The sequence below is a fragment of the Lithobates pipiens genome, unplaced genomic scaffold (assembly GCF_037356315.1).
Source record: "Lithobates pipiens isolate NorthernLeopardFrog02 unplaced genomic scaffold, aLitPip1_a1.2 Scaffold_13, whole genome shotgun sequence".
In the NCBI taxonomy this organism is placed as follows: Eukaryota; Metazoa; Chordata; class Amphibia; order Anura; family Ranidae; genus Lithobates; species Lithobates pipiens.
The window spans coordinates 273,667,084-273,685,336 of record NW_027507718.1 but is presented as its reverse complement, the minus strand read 5'-3'; the positions used below and the strand labels follow the sequence as shown (position 1 = coordinate 273,685,336).

The 18,253-nt window shown below is 40.8% G+C and overlaps 1 protein-coding gene across 1 annotated transcript in view; it reads left to right on the top strand.

Moving 5' to 3' along the window:
* Positions 1-18,253, top strand: part of SLC39A8 (solute carrier family 39 member 8) — a 77,636-nt gene that overhangs the window by 7,169 nt on the left and 52,214 nt on the right. The window lies entirely within an intron of this gene.

The following is an 18,253-nucleotide window of genomic DNA, read 5'->3' as shown; positions in this document are numbered from 1 at the left end:
TCTTCTCATCCAACATCAGTGCCTGACTTCACAAATGTGCTTCTGGAAGAATGGTCAAACATTCCCATAGACACACTCCTAAACCTTGTGGACAGCCTTCTCAGAAGAGTTGAAGATGTTATAGCTGCAATGGGTGGGCCAACTCAATATTGAACCTTATGGACTAAGGCTGGGAAGCCATTAAAGTTCATGTAAAGGCAGGTGTCCCGATACTTTTGACACACATGTATATATATATATATATATATATATATATATAGATAGATATATATAGATATGTAGATAAATCTATATATAGAGAGAGAGTGAGAATGCTGCAAATACTTTTGTATTGTAAAACTCAACAGAGTTAAACTAGGTACAGGCATACCCCACTTTTAAGTACACAATGGGGTTTATTTACTAAAGCTGGAAAGTACAAAATCAGGCTGCAGAGCTGATCCGTGTATTCTGACTCGGGTGGGGAGTACCCACTGTCCGAATACAGTAGTGCACTGGGAGAGATCCCTGCAACTAGATTGCTTGTGTGAGTTTCTTTTTGTTTTCAACCCGCTGCTTGAAGGAAAAAGAAAAAGAAGTGGATACCCAGGTTTGGTTAACTGAACTGAAACAATCAGACATGTACAGAGGCAGTTAAATAATAGGAACTTCTCCTGAAAATCATTGGCTGTTTTGTGACCTAAAATGGAAATAACCCTCAATAACCTATTTTCATCACCTTAAATCAGTTGGTTTGGATTTGAATTTTAAAGCAATTTAAATGTCAACAATTTTGTACTACTGTATATATTTTTTCTATCAAAGCAACAGTGTTTTTTAAAAGGTGGAGGAATTTGAGGTGTTGAAAGCAGCAGCCATCCAGACTTTGTCATGCATTTTCATGCAGTAGAAAAAATAACCTTCATCTTCTACATTGCATTTACTATGCCTGAAATAAAAAATTATAGTTTGTTTGTGTGGGCACCTATAAACCCGTTTTATAGTATAAACACCATATGTTTAAATGGAGCTAAAATTTCTAAATTTTAAAAATAGATATGGCAAATAGATCAGCAGTAAACAATCAAATTAATATATATTAAAGTATATGTGAACGCTCACCTTCTAAAACAACCCATTCAGTTTAAAATAGGAATAAAACAGTAAATAAATAAACAGTAAAACATTTGTGAATACAGTAAAACCTTGGTTTGAGAGTAACTTGGTTTGAGAGCATTTTGCAAGACAAGCAAAATTTTTAAATACATTTTGCCTTGATATACAAGTAGCGTCATGTCACAACTGAGTATAAAAGAGAAAAGAGACGCCTGTAAGTGTAGAAACATGGTTACATTTAATGAAGGTGCAACATTTAGCAACTCACATGGTTGAGGATTAAAACAGGCACAGCTAAGTATGCAGGCATCTGGGGTAAAGCTGTCCATATTAACCATCCTCTGCACCACCATCGACGTCATCCCTTCCACTCTGCACTCCATGAGCGCTTCAAGTCTCGCTTTCAGATCGCTCTACTGCAGGGTAGTCTTTCCGGTCACGATTGCAAACTGACAACGTTGAGAGCCAGAGGAGCGGAGGACGGTCTGTGTGGACAGTTTTACCCCAGATGCTGCATACATAGATGTGCCTTTTTTAATCATCAACCATGTGAGTTGCTAAATGTTGTACCTTCATTAAATGTAACCATATTGCTACACTTAGAAGCACCTCTCTCCTCTTTTATACTCTGTAGCTCCTGATGAATTTTGCTTACAACCCTCTTGTTGAGGCTGCCATTTGCGGATGGACATTTTATGGTTACACAACCTATCACATTGCTATAATCTTTTTATATGGACTATAAAAAACTGAAGGACCTTTGAATAAATATTTGTGGAACGAATCATCTGATTTTCCATTATTTCTTATGGGGAATTTCACTTTTATATACAAGTGCTTTGGATTACAAGCATGTTTCTGGAACGAATTATGCTCGCAATCCAAAGTTTTACTGTACATATAAACAAAATGATAAAAAGTGATTACATGCCTTTTGTTCTCAGCTGCATAAAGAGTTCAGAGAGCTGGGGGAAGAGAAACAGTATCACACTGGACTTTTCAGTGAATGGCTGTGCAAGGGTGGGTGGGGTGGGGGTCAGGACATGTCTGATCACTGAAGGAGACCAGGCTGAGTTCAAAGCGCAGCCAAAAAACTTACCACACTCTATGTTGTGCTGTCATGTCTACTAGGAAAGCAGAGGGATTGTCAGGAACACCAGGTATTTCTCACAAAGGATGCATAGAGAACAGGATACTTTCTCATACAAGTACATGGTACAGAAGGCACATATCAGGAATATGAAATGTTGGGTTGACATATTCTTTAAGCTGAGCATACATGGATCGAAATTCAGGCCAGTTCAGCAAGGGTCAGACAAATTTTGATCCATGTATGGGCACTGCGGTTGTACAGAAGTCAATCTACTGATGGGGCTGCTTTAGTAGTTTTGCCACCAAGCAGAATCTGTCTCACTGAAGACCATCTGCAACCTCTCAAGATGTGAAATGCCCACAATGCTGGTAGCTAGAGATCATGTGATCTGTGCCAAAGAATTAAATCACATGAAGTAGCTCAGATGCAGCGTTTTTCAACCTTTTTTTACCAAGGGGAAACACTTGAAATTATTTCTGGGATTCAGGGAACCTCTGATTAAATTAAGGAGGTCATGATAGATTCTTACATTGGTGGTCAGTGGGAAGTATGTCCTCCTTAAAGACAGATAGAAGGATAATTGGTGTCACGTAGCTGGCTCTTCTAGGTGACAATGAACACGTATCTAGGCAGATACCATCAGATTGGTGGTCAGTCAACTACAGTTTAATAAACCCCTAGCAACCTCTTGAGGAACCCCAGGGTCCCTCTAAAACCTGGTTGAGAACAGCTGATGTAAACCATGACATTTAGGCTACTTTCACACCAAGGCACTTTACAGACGTTTTAGCGATAAAAATAGCGCCTGTAAAGAGCCTCTCCTGTCACTCCAGTGTGAAAGCCTGAGTGCTTTCACACTAGAGCAGTGCGCTTGCAGGACGGTAAAAAAAGTCCTGCAAGCCGCATCTTTGGGGGGCTTTAGGAGTGGTGTATGCACAACTCCTATAGCGCCCCTGCCCATTGAAATCAATGGGCAGCACTGCCGAATCGTCTGCAAAGCACTTGGCAGCGGCGCTACACAGGCACTATTAACTCCTTCATCGGCCACTAGCGGGGGGTTAAAAGCACCCCACTAGCAGCTGAAAAGCGTTGCTAAAACAACGGTAAAGTTCTGTTAAAAAATAGCGGCACTTTACCGCCGACACCCCCACTGCCTCAGTGTGAAAGTGCTCTTAACGACAAGTTCATTTTAACATTTGACAACAAATACTGTTATAATTTTTGTTTTCTGCCATTTCCAGTTATAAGCAAACATTTATCAGAATTTATTCATGTGTCCTTGCTGTTTACAGATATTCAGGAAACCTGCCAAAACATGTTACGCTGTTTATGGTGAACAATAGCATTCATTCAGTGTTGTAATTTTAAATGTAATATCAAACGTTTAAGTTTCTGGCATAGTATCATAGTGCACTTTAATAGTAATCAGTGATCCCGTAAGCAATGGACTATTGACAATACTGGAGTCTAGACAAACGTGAAACTACATTTTTACATGCTTAAAAGGCAACATACAAAACAAAAACGTACTCAGTAAGTAAATGCATGAAGCAATCACGTGTAAGGACTTAACGTCATGTGAGGTTTTAAGCTCTTGGCAGCAACCACTTTAACCCTTTTTAACAAGTGTCTTTGCTTTCAATTTAAATCAGTGGGCCCTACTGGTGGTGCTGGTGGGGTCTCATTAAACTCTGTCTGTGAGTCTACTGCACATGCGGATGATCTCCTCCTAGTAAGCAACTGTATTGCCTAATTGTATTATTAATAATGGTAATGATCATTTTTATACTGCATCCTGAGCCTGTTTGGCACAATTTATCCTGGCCAGGAGTGGGTAAAGTTTCTTAGGGATGTCTATCATCAAAGCCCAGCGATTTGTATAGGGATGAACCCAATGGAGCATAAACCTGCTCATGTGCATATATTGCCAGAGCAGCCTTTCTCAACCTTTTCAACACAGAGGAACCCTTAAAATAACTTTCCAGTCTCAGGGAACCCTGGTAAAAATGACAATATCTACAGCTCATGATACATTAGTGTGATGGTCAGTGGGAAGAATGCTCCTTATATTGGTGGTCATTAGGGGGAATTACCCCCTTACAGTTAGCTAAAAAGATCAATGGTGTCAGTGGGAACTTATCTGAGAGGCAGAAATTGCTCATTGCTCAAGGAACCCCTAGCAACCTCTAGAGGAACCCATAGGGTTCCATGGAACCCTGGTTGAAAACCTTGTGCCAGAGAATATGTACTGTATGGTCATGAGCAGGTATGGTTTTACAAGTCATTGTGTATTCTTCGCAAAGTGAATGTTCACCACATTCACTAAGCTAAGTGAAATATTCTTGCAAAAGTTCCATCTTATCTCCTACAAGCTCCAAGTTTCGCTCAAATGCCACGTTTTTTCCTCTGTTTCGGGTGTGTTGGGAAAGGATATTTAAATGGATTTAAGCGTTAAATGGTCTCCTCCAGACAAATAAAAATACATATATATATATTTGAACTTTAGTCTAAGGGCTTGGATTATACCATTTCATTACACTAATGACCGTTTGGGGAAAGCTCCATTTATTGTTATCGAAAATATTTAAAGGGTAGAACACATAACACAAAAGCTCAGGAGGCCTTTATGATGGCTTTTGATTGCAGAGCGGGGTGGTGAACCCCCATCGATCAGTCCATCTTAAATCTAGGTATACATGTGCAGCTTTTTTTTTTTTTTCATTTAACAAGCAGATTGAACAAAAAAAACAAAAAAAAACTGACAGGCCACTCCATCAACACAAATGATACGTAATACAGAGATCTCCCCTGCCATGCTACTGTATTCATGACAGGGAGGACTTCCCCCATCAGAATACACAGGTCAGTACAGGCATACCCCACTTTTAAGTACACAATGGGGTTTATTTACTAAAGCTGGAAAGTGCAAAATAAGGCTCACTTCTGCATAGAAACCAATGAGCTTTCAGGTTTTATTACCAAAGCTTAATTGAGCAAGCTGAGGTTAGAAGCTCATTGGTTACTATGTAGAAGTGAACCTGATTTTGCACTTTCCAGCTTTAGTAAATAAACCCCATTGTGTACTTAAAAGTGGGGTATGCCTGTATTGCAGACATTGGCTGAAAGCAATGATTGAATGATGGGTTTCCAGCTTGAACAGACAGCAGTACACATGGCCCAAAAATCGGCCAGTTACTGCTGAAGCAGACGATTTTTAGTCTGTGTATACCCTGCCTAATTCTAAACAAATAGGAAGGCAACACAATGCTGATTTGTCCAGTGATCTGGTTTAGATCTTAGAACATGAAAGAGACCCTGACCATTCCAACAAATATCATCCCATAAGATTAAACAGTGCGTACATGTAAAGCAGAGCTCTAGGCAAAAACAAAATAAGGGCATTAGCTAATGTGCCTCTACTGATGTGGGTACTTCTTGTGGCTATTACTTTGATTATGAAAACTGTTTATGCCCACCCTTACGGTGAAATGAGCATGCAACTTCTGCTGCTGAAACGGGCAGTTGGGGCTGGAGCACAACGAGCATCACTAGTCACTCACTCTGCAGCTCTTCCGTTCTTTAAATGTCTTGTATTCTTTGAAAGAAGGGGAGATTCTGATGATTTAGTTCCCCTTGTCCAATCACAGAATACCCTATATTCTTTCAAAAGAATATGTAGCCAGGTGATGGGCTACAGCAATATGTAGAAGGAGACATTGCTTTTTATTCCTCTCTCCTTCTACTAGGATACTAATGTTTTGCTGCACCATTCTCCCCTAGCCAGCAGGGGAGAACTAAAGCCAGGCAAGCCCAGAGACATCAATGCAGAGCGCTGAGAATCCTGGGAATTGTAGTTTGAGATGGCAGCCATATAATAGGCTGAATAGACTCCTTACACTGCAGATCCCATTAGGCAATGTGCAGTGCCGAGAGGATTTTTATTAAAATGCGCAGGAAAGCTCTTCCTCTTGGCACCAAGGAAGTTAGAGAGAGAGCCTGGATTTTTGCCTGCCAGCGGGAGACCATACCAGTGGCGATCCAAGCCTGAGACGCCCACATCACAGCCCCTTCACTGCTGCCACAGGGAGACTGGGAGCAGCCACTCACCCTCTGCTGCCCACTGCTGCTCACTAAAGGCTTTTGTGGGGAAAAACTGAGTGGACCCCCCTCCCACAGTTAGAGGTCATCACAGCATCCTGGGGACTGGTGAAAAGGCTATTCACCCATTGCTTATGCTGCTAGCAGGGACTGAGCCATTGGGAGCAGGACACCAGGTGTACCCAATCCATACCTCACCCATACTGCGCTCTATACTGCACTGATTCCAAACAGACTGCATCTATATCAACCCTATACCGCATTATGCCAACTGTTAACTGCATCTGAACCTACCTTGCACCTGTGCCAAGATTATACTGACTCCTATAGTGTACCTGAACTGCATGCAGATTAACTGGGACTGTCATTAAAGTGGTAGTAAACTCTGCTATATTTTATATGTACCTACAGATAAGCCTATATTAAAGCTTACCTGTAGGTAAAATGAATGTCTCCTAAATGTGCACCATTTAGGAGATATTTGCATGTTTTGCCGGTGCATGTGCACTACGTTTTGAATTAAAACCAGAGCTCTGTGCCATGGCCAGGACTCTCATATGCATTCACAGGAGTGGCATAATCGCAGCTTGGCTGTTCAAATGGCAGGAACCCATGAACCTGGAAGGAAGACTGGGTGAAGATGGAAGCCCTGTCAATGGTGATAGGGCACCACTGGAGGGCTTCATTTTAGGGGTAAGTCTTTCATAATGTGCTGGTATGTGGTGCACGCTACCACAGTATGCCCTAAACTTGCAGATGACCTGATTTTTTTTAGCTAGACTTTACTTATTTATGTAAAACCTTTATCCCAAAAGGTAAAAAAAAACATTGCTGCAACTGCTTAAAAAGTGTTAGCTGGAGTTAGCGTTTATTTTGCAGTCATGTCCATCTAAATCTGGTAGTATAACAATACCCTTTCCCCAGACTGGCAATGCTGCTGTTCAAGTGTGTCTCTGTTGCTCCACCTTCCAGAGTGGAGTCACCCTAAGACAGGAAGTGTATTACTGACCACTGGATCACCAGGGGAAAATTAAGGAAGAAAAAGCCTAAAAAAGAAAATAAATTCAGCTGCCACATCTAAGAATTGGCCATAGACAGATGAAAATTTGGCCAGTTAAGCAGGAACTGGTCGAATTTTTAAAGTATGGGCAGATTGTTGTACTGAAGACAATCTGCCACCAGTGATCATTGCATTTTGACGGCTTGGAAACCTCCCGCTGAATGTGTTAATGGGGGAATCAATCAATTTTCTTTTTTCTTCATGTGGTGTCTGTGGTGCCAGTCCAGGGTTGTGGGTAGATCACGACTTTATGGTCACGATCTTGCCCGAGTCTGGAATGGCTCTGCGACATCAGCCAACAGCGGATTTCAGGAGTGTGGAACGAACTGCACTTCTGTGACCTACAGAAGAAGTGCAGCCAAACAAGCTTTGACTGTACTTCTCCTTTAACTTTAAAGGGACTAAAGTGGTTGTAAATCTCAGAAATAAAATCTGAATAAAGCACATATTCTGTAGTGTTTACTTGCCTTTCTCCAAAGCACTGTCATTTTTCTCTGCTGTCAAGTTCCTCTGTTATCGGCTTGTTTTTTCTGACAAGTCCCTTCTCCTTTCTAACAAATTTTCCACTAATGCCGTGTACACACGACCAGACTTTTCGACAGCAAAGTTCCAATGGAACAAATCCGTCGGACAATTCGATCATGTGTGGGCTTCATCAAACCTTTTCTTGTCGAAAAATCTGACAGACTTTAGAAATAGAACATGTTTCAAATCTTTCTGCCGGAACCAGTTGCTATCGAGAAAACTGCTCGTCTGTATGCAGGTCTGATGGACCAACAACAATGCAAGGGCAGCTATTGGCTACTGGCTATTGAACTTCCTTTTTTAGTCCCATCATACATCATCGTGTTAAACGATTGGACTTTGGTGTGATAGTGTGTAGGCAAGTCCGTTTCAGTGGAACTCCGTCAAAAAGTCAGTTGAAAAGTCAGTCAGAGTTCATTCTGATTGGAAGCCCGGATGTGTGTACATGGCTTTAGAGCTAAAACGGTGACAGAGGGGTTATCTCTAGCACACAACATGTGATTAAGAGCTACAGCTCTGTTCCTGTGCACTGTGTGGAGGGAGGTGTGTCCCTTCTCTCTAATCAGCTTTAAGAGCTATTGTACAGTGTGTAACTGCAGCTCCCCGCCCCCTGCTTTGTGAATCTGCAAAAAGTCCTTTTCAGCTTTGAGTTTTACAAGGGTGTACAGGGCACATGGCTGCAAATAAACAGGTACAACTTATGTAAGAGGATTTGTTTCATCTCAGAGTATGACCTGAGGCCAGTCACTTCACTGGGTATAGGTAAGGGTTTACAACCACTTTAACTTTGAAATGACACATCTACAGTGTCTAAAAAAATGCACTAGATATTGTTCTACCAGATATTCCTCCAATGCAAACAAGGAAGCACTAACATCTGATTAGAGCCTGTCTGCATCACCATTTGCATACAGATCATTTTGTAGCTTGGTCAAATCTCTTTTTTATTACGAAATTGGTAATCCAGTCTATTAGGTCACAGAAAGGTCAATATACATTTTTAGTTTTGCTTTGCATCTGGTAAAGAGTATTTACATCAACAAGTGAAATTAATTGAGCTGTTAATGCTATCAAGCAAGCAAATTGTGCAAATCTGCTAAATTCAGAAAGTTAATTGAAGTTACAGTAATATAAGGATGGAAATTCACCCTTACAATCTGATTGTACAATATCTAAGCAATCTCATTTAGAGTTAAAATCAATCAATCAGTTTTTATAAATCAACTATGCCATTGTACTATAAGGTTATAAATTGATCTAAAGAAGACTGTACAGTCAGATTATAATGTAAGGTAAAAAACTTCCATTTGCTCCTCCCACCCTAAACACTTACCTCAGACCTCTCTTGATCCAGCGCTGTGCCTGTCTGCAGCAGCACTGGTCTCTCTCACTGCCCTCACAGGACAGACTGAGGGGGAGCCATTGGTTCCTGCTGCTGTCAGTTAAATACAGTGAGGAGGGATCAGGGGGGTGTGACAGAGCCATGTTGTGTGCACCTCTGTAGCACTCCTCTTCCTACAGGGGCACATGGAGAAGAGGTAGAGTAGAAAGCACCAGCGTTGGACTCCAGAAGAAGAGCTTAAAGGCTGCTCTGTGCAATTTATTTTCCAGGGCAGTAAGTATAAACCTCTTTTTTTATTTTAGAAAAATATATAAATCAACCTCTGTACAAATTTTTGCTACTTAATCAGCGCACCTAGCTGGGGGAATCAAGTCAGTTTTTTGTGTTCAACCAGCGGACTGAACTGACTTATGTATGGGCTGCCTATGGAAGGATGATGTGATTACATCCAGGCAGAATGAACAGAAACACAGATGGCACATCAGAGTTTTTTTTAGGTTTGCCAGAGTGCTAAGGCATGAAAGAACACATTAAAGTGCTACTAAACCCAGTAGTATGAAAATAGTTCCCCCCACAGTGCCCAGCTTATAAATTTTCTTTTTATATTAAAATATTATATATTTTTGGATGCTCTGTATTCCATGGTTACATGATAAACTGCACAGCTTCTCCAGTGCTGAGAGTTCAGGTAGGAGGGGATTTCCACTGTGCAGCCTGTATACACACCCACATGTGTGATGTCAATATCATGTGACCTGACTAGCTCTGAGAACAACTAAATGTTCTCTCCAGCATACAAGTTAATACTGAGCACGTGCTGGTGGCCTTCCCCAGATAGGCAGTGCGGAGGATATGTTCATACAGGATAAAACAGCCTTTTTACACAATGCAGAGGGTTAACCCCTTAAGCTCCACAGTGAGTATCACAAGCATGCTATGCTACATATACAGACTGATTTTACTGTTGTGGGTTTAGTAACACGTTAAAAAGCTTGCAACAGCCACTATACACAGGTACTGTAAGCAGGGATAGCAAGAAAAATGGCATAGATCGCCTTAACCACACACAATATTATCTAAATTTTCCAAAAACATAATATATTAATGACATGGCAATACAATTTATATAGCAAAATAAGAAAAAAAATTGTAAAACATTCCTTTCTTGGACATCATTATCCAATATAATGTCTTTTACTTGCAGATTTCTGAGTATACAGGAAGCCACATAGTTAGAAACCAGGTTTTTCAGTGGCTTTGTATTTCCTGCTTTCACTTACCCAATGTGCAAACAAAGGTCCGTGACCGCATTAACATCAGCTCAAGTAACGTGAGAAAATGAATACCACTACAGTTCATGGAGAAACGCCAGTGCTCAGAGTGGAGCATGTTTTTGCTAGGGAACTGCATTAATGTCACAGCTTTCAGCACAGGGTTCTATCCCTGGCCCCATTCAGCATTGAGAGTTCTTGGCCAAAAGTCGAATGGTAACAAAGGGGCCACGGATTCTTGTTGATGTTCTTACCTGAATTTGGCAAAGCTCATATTTGGCCAATGACAAGTCACACAGGAAGTGGACCTGATGGGGAACCAGTCCCAGAGTTCCTCATCAGACTACACACACCCTACTCCACAGCCTTAGAGCCTGTCCTGCGCTGTCAATCTAATGCAAGGTGGTTCTGATGGGGAACTAGTTTCTCAATTTCCATCAGACTCCTTTCATCTTGCTACAAAACTCTTCAGCCATGAGCCTATCTGTGTAATGGGCGCAATGGATGGGAAGGGATTGCTGAGGAGCCCAGAAGATGGGTTGTCTCATATGCACACTGAGGACACTGAGGTGAAGAGCATTGCACTAACCCATGTTCATTTAAAACATCCTCAAATGGCCAAGTAAGGGGTTAGTTTACAAGCATCATGACCCGTGTAATTGCTTTAGTGAAGATATCCTTTAAAGCTTTACCTTTACTTTGGTCTTCCATGGTTCTACAGGCCCCTTTGCTGTACTGAAATTGATTATTCTGATTTCAGTGCATACTGTAAGCTTCTTTCACACAGATCTTTCAATCATGGATGCTCAGCTTAGGAACACCTCCAGACTAACATCCACCCAAAACCGAATTATGATATTTATATAACTACTCTCAAGAGTAAGTTGCATCAGGGCTGAGAGCATTTTAGAAGAATACTGAAACAGGGACTTGTGATGTTTTCAGGAAGCTGTGTGCAGCACCCTGCACCAGAGACCCAGCGATGGTGTCACTGGGTCTAAACTAAGGTATGCAATGAAAATGGACTAAGTTCTATTTAAACATTCTTTTAGCATGTTAATGAAGAGGGAAAAGGAGGAACCAGCTACGTCTAAATATAAGCAGGCTAAACTTAAGCTTTAAAGCGGAACTATACTCACCTTCTCTCCAGCGCTGCGATGTCCTGGAGCACTCCTGCTGGCCACTGACATTTTCAGTTCGGGCGCTTCTGGGTTTTGATCCCCTGCCATTTCCATTGGCATATGCGTGCAAGTTCAGTTCAGGGCCAGGAGGGGCGGCTGTCCTGGACATTGTGGTATTATACGAGGTGGGGGGTGCCACAAGGAGATTGGGGGGGAGGGAATTTGTGTTGGAAGGAGAAATTTGGGAGACAACAGGGAGTAAGTATTGTTCTAGGAGGGGACATTTTGGGGGTGCTAAGAGTGGTGATTTAGGGGAATTTGTGTAGGGAGGGGTATGGGAAAAAGATTTGTATTAGGAGGGGGGATTTGTGCTGGGAGGGGGGATTTGAAGTGTGTGTGTGTGTATGTGTGTGTGTGTGTGTTGGGGGAGGGGGTTGGGAGCAGAGAGGACATGTACTAGGAGGAGTGATTTTTTGGGGGGGGGGGGGGTGGAGGATCATTTGAGCTGCGGGGATTTGAGGGATGGGTGGGGCAAATATTTCTGCTGAGAGGGGGGATTTCAGAAGGGATGGATTTGTACTGGGAGGAGCTGGAATTTATGCTTGGGGGTAAGCATGTAGATTAGAGCTCAGTGTTTTTGTGGGGGGGGGGGATTTTTGCTGACACCCAATGCACATAAACCTTGGGGGGAGGGGCGCAGTTTGGCATGTTCACCCTGGGCTCTAGATGACCTTGACCTGGCATTAGTTCAGTCATTTTGGCATTGCCGAAATTCTTACACTGAGCTACACCTGCGCAGCTCAGTGCACCGTGCGAACAGGCCGGTAAGTAACTTTAATGCAGAGGAGATGTAGCATGTTTCTTCTGCATTAAAGATCCTGCTTATTTTTTTAAATTTAGGTCAAGTTCCACTTTAAGTGCTTAAGTCTACAAGAGGCGGAAGTACGTTCCACTTCAATTTTGAGGATTACTTTAAAAAGGTGCACCTGAGCCGAAACCATTTACAGGAAAGTTCCACCTATTTACACTTGGAACATTCTTTTGTCTCCAATTGATTGATGTGAAAAGCATAAAGGCATCATATCTTAAGTCAGATGGTAATTCCAATAAGACATCATGAGTGTAACAATGTGTTTCTTTATACAGGATGCATTCTGTTTTGAATCTATTACTGCGAAATTACAGATTTAATTTTCTTACACAATGGTTGGTTGTGCTGTCCGTGCTGAAAAAATATCATCATTGGACAAGATCCAAAATAAATGAGGTCCAGTTCAAGTTATTTTTTTACAAGTCATGCAACCATTGTATTTATACAAGAGGTGTTTGGAAAGTGTATTCAGCTGGTGATAGAAATGTTGTTAAAAGTTCAGCTATTTATTAGTTTAGTAGGACCTGACTTTAATTTACAATCTTCTTATTTTCTCTGTTTCAGGCCCAGTGTAGATATGGGTTTGTCATGGAATTAAATATAGCATAGTACAGTTTCGTAATTTTGTTAATGTGTACTTTGAGTAAAAGCTCAGTTATGCATTGGCTTGTAATTACAACCATGGATCCTCTGCAGATCTACTTTGTTCAGACCCCCTCCCTCAAAACTGCCAACGCAACAAAAAAAAACTAAAAGTGTTACTAAACCCAGGACCCTAAATTCACTATATATGGTCTCCCACAGTACACAGAACATGGAAATGCAATTATTTTAGTAAATATAAATAGCTAAATACCCTTTCTTATCAGCAGTATACGGACATACTCCACTTTTAAGTACACAATGGAGTTTATTTACTAAAGCTGGAAAGTGCAAAATCAGGCTCACTTCTACATAGTAACCAATGAGCTTCTAATCCCAGCTTGTTCAATTAAGCTTTGGTAATAAAACCTGGAAGCTCATTGGTTTCTATGCAGAAGGGAGCCTGATTTTGCACTTTCCAGCTTTAGTAAATAAAACCCATTGTGTACTTAAAAGTGGGGTATGCCTGTATAGCAGTATTTTTTGAGTGTCTGGGCTGGAATTTTGATTAAAAACTGATTAAAAAAAATAAAAGAATTTTGATTAAAAAATGTAATCCTGCTAATATTTAGTTGGCCATAGAAGGTTTTTTTTTTTTTTTCAAAAAAGCATGGATTCCTCCATCTACACAAGAGAAGGTGGATAAAGAAATCCTCCTCGCTAAGACATTGTATTCTGAAAATGGGTACTCTCAGCTTATTGGCTGCAGCCACACCTCGAAAAAAAAAGTTTCCAACATTCCCATTGGACAGGAGTCAATCATTAGAACTACTATTGAGTGTGAGTGGCCAAACATGGATCGAAATCCATTAGCCAGCCTTTGTCTTGTTTCTGGTATTAAGATGAAAACAGTCAAACATTTATGTAAAACATATATAAACCCAAAGACAAAATGTAATATATTTTAGATTATGAACGTGACAGTTGCATTATTTTATTTTTTCCCAGTTTTTCTTTCTTTCCTTTTTTTTTCATATGATCCAGCCAGTAACACACTTTCTGTCTGAATCTGGCCATATATGGTTGAGTATTTTTTTTGATCAGTGGACTGAAAAAAAATTAAAAATAATCAATTCCTCCATTCACATACTTGATGTAGATGGGGGAATCCACCCTGCTGTTCTCTTGTATTCCGATAGGGAGGGGGGGGGGATTCCTCCACTCAGGGCCAAATTAATATAAGGACTACTGAAGTATTAGCTCCAGGCCCCTACTTTAACAGTAGGGTTGGACTGGCCATTCAGGCATGGTCCAAGGGCCTGGGGCCAGTAGGAGGCCCAATGAATGCTCCTGGTACCGCCTAAATCCTGGGAATCATTGACAGTCGGGTGATCAGTGAGGTAAGGGGGGGGGGGGTAGCAATTACAAGCACCAATCTCCCTGTATAGCTTTCCATGAAGCAGCTGAAAGCCACTTCTCCTTTCCCTCCTGCAGCTTTCAGCTGCTTCATGGAGAGTCATACAGGGATATTGGTGCTTGTAATTGCCCCACCACACTGATAACCCCTGACTGTCCATCAGATTCCCCCTGCTCTCTGGGCTTCCCTGTGTGTTCCCCTGGCCTCCCCTCACCCCCTGCAGTGCTTCCCTCCTCTCCTCTCCCACCAGCTGCGGGGATGTATCAGGATGGAGAGTGGGGAAGGGACCAGTAAATATGTCATTTACCAGCCCTTTTCTTGTCTGAATGAACATTCAGTGATCCATACCGATACCGATGTTTGTGAATTGACCAGAATCTCTGTCTCCTGTTGACTCAGCTGCAGTGCAGCTGGGGATACAGAGAAAGGGACTGGGGAATGTTTCCTCTGTCCCTTTCTCTGTCTCAAAAGGGAAACTTCAGGGATCTGTAGAGACGCCTGATATCTCACCAAAGCCCCCCAACAGGGCATTTAAATTTTTTTAATAAATAACAAAAAAGTAAACTTGTAAAAAATAATAAACAAATAAAGTAAATAAAATAATAAAAATAAGGACTGACACCAACCACTGCTCTACTGAAAGCATCAACTGCCCCCTTCCCCCAAAAGCATAGTGAAAAAATTTGAAAAAATAAAAACTAAATTGTAAAAAAAAAATAAAAAAAATACAATTGTAAAAAAAATAAAAGTAAAATAATAATAATAAAAAAAAACTACTGGCACATCCACTGTTCTATTGACAAAATCAGTGTACTAACAAATGTAAGAAAATTTAATAAATATGACAGGGGAGTACAGAGAGATCGGCTGTTCATAGTGATCAGGAACACCCGATGCCTGAATAACTTCCACAGCCTGTGAGAGGTATTCAGGCATCGGGTGACCGTGAGGCGCTGTTTTTCTTTGCTGGAGTCTAAAGATCTCGTGACATCGGAACGATTTGGACGATCTCCGGCATCTGGTATCAAGACGTCTATGTGATTCATGATCGAATATGCGCAGTTTGACCTCCCCTAACAGGGGGTCACTGAGGACCTGGTAAGCCTCCATCTATTAGTGGTGTTTAGAGGTGAAGGGTCCACGTGGTCAAGTATTTTGTTTGAATAAACAAGTTTCAGCTACTTTTGCTTCATATTCACACGGTACATTATTTATGTTATTTTGCTGCATCAATTTATATATGGTTATTTGAATTCACAGTGTGTTTTTGATTTCATTGGACACTTGGTTTTCAGAAGTATTTTTCATTAAGATTTTTTCATAATATTTGTGTATTTGACTTCACAGTTTTTTTGGTTTATATTTATATTTGTTAGGCCACCTTCACATTTAGTGGCCAAGCACTGCACCACCAAAAGAAAGCTCTATTTGTGGGGAAAAAAAGAACACCAATTTTGTTTGGGTGCAATGTCGCCCAACCGTGTAATTGTCAGTCAAAGCGACGCAGTGCCGTATCACAAAAATGGCCTGGCCATTAAGGGGGTAAATCCTTTTGGGGCTGAAGTGGTTTCTATGTCTCCTGAAATGGTTCTGTTGGGGATCCCTGATGATGCTCAGAGATCTCATCATAGCAAACTGTTGATCTCTCATTTACTATTCTATACTAAAAAGGCAATTATTTGCAAATGGTCCTCATCTGCTCCGCCTACTCTGTCATCCTGGGAGGCTATGATTGATGCTCCGCTGCCTCTTTATAAATTGACGTACATCAGTCGTGGTTGCCTCTGGAAATTTGTAAAGATGTCGCAGCCGTGGACTTTCCAGTAGAGCAGGGTTTCTATACTTGAATATCGCTCCTTTCCTTCCCTCCCCCTCCATTCCTTCCAATATGTGCCCCCCCCTCCCCTCCCTTTCCAGGACCCCCTTAGAGCAGTGGTCATCAACCCTGTCCTTGGGGGCCCACCAACAGGCCAGGTTTGCAAGATAACTGAAATACATCACAGGTGATATAATTTGCTGCTCAGTGATTGCAATATTCTAGTCTGCATCTCCCCAAGGTAATACATAAAACCTGGCCTGTTAGTGGGCCCTGAGGACAGGGTTGATGACCACTGCCTTAGAGGATATGTAGCCCTTCCTATTGATGTACATACAATATCCGGTAATATGGGATTGTATTGGAGCGTATTTTTCCTCCTTAAAATTGATGGTCGGTCTTATTTGTTCCCTTTAATTTTACTTTATTTTATTATCAATTGCAACTGATGTAATACCATGTCAAATTGGATGTTTCAGATTTTCTTTCTGTATTTTTTATTATTTTGTCCTTCAATAAAGCAATTTTGTTTGTTAAACTCAAAACCAAAAATGTATGATTTTGCAGCCTACCAATCATTAGACTTGGGGGGGTTATTTACGAAAGGCAAATCCACTTTGCACTGAAAGTGCATTTGGAAGTGCAGTCTCTCTAAATCTAAGGGGTAGATCTTAAATGAGGGGAAGCTCTGCTGATTTTATCATCCAATCATGTACAAGCTAAAATACTGTTTTTTATTTTCCTTGCATGTCCCCCTCGGATCTACAGCGACTTTACTACTTTCAGTGCAAAGTGGATTTTCCTTTAGTAAATAACCCCCTTGGTGTCTGCATCAGTTTTCTTTTTTTTACTTTTCCCCTCTGTTTATACCTGGTTATCTGCCCAGTAACACACCTCCTGTATTAGTGAGATACAACTCTGGGTGAATGAGTACAGGAGGCACAGCAGACAGCAGTACTGTAAGTTCGGGGTAAAGGTAGTGCTAAATGTATTAGCAGATTTAAATAAACTAACTAATTGAAGCCAAACTCCAAGTCACACTTTATAATCCTTTACAGCATACAGTTTGGTTTCTTTTTGGGATAAAGTGAAGAAAAAAAAAAAAAGTGCAATATAATAAATGTTTGCTTTTTGGTTTAATGCTAATTTAAGGATTGGTAAGCTGCAATAGAATACATTTTTGCTTTTGGTTTTGGGTACGCTTTAATTAATGTTACATATACGGTATAGTGTTATTACATTCTGTTACTAATGTGTATGTTGGCTCATAGGGATGCTTTTTGTTTTCAAAGTAAGTTTGTCTGAATAGAAACACAGTAAATAAATACTCAATGAATTTTGTATCTTATCTACCAAACCTTATTGGCAGACATAGTGAAAAACAGTTATCTGTAAAGAATGCTGCAGTCATCAGTTTTTTCACAAATTCTAAAGAAACTCCCTTTATGGTATCTGATGTGTGAAAGCCATTTGCAGACAGTCTGTTATCTAATCCAAGACACAACACCGCTAGTTCAATATGTGCCCATAGGATAGACAACCTTTGAAAATGATTTTCTTTTGAAATATATCCGGAAGTGTATTTAATCACTAGTTGGGTTAAAGTAGAACTCCAGTCAAAAACCTTTTCTTTTAGGTATGGCTATGGAGCAGGAAAGGATTAGAGCCTGTGTGATATTATCTTTTAGGCATGGTTCACACCTATTAATTTTTTAGTGTGTCTCCAGTTTTGCAGAAACACGCTGCAGTCCATTTAACATGGGGGTTGATTTACTAAAGGCAAATTCACTCTGCACTACAAGTGCACTGCAAGTACATTTGGAAGTCCACTTGGAAGTGCAGTTTCTGTAGATCTGAGGGGAAGATCTGAAATGAGGGGAAGCTCTGCTGATTTTATCATTCAATCATGTGAAAGCTAAACTGCTGTTTTTTATTTTCCTTGCATGTCCCCCTCAGATCTAC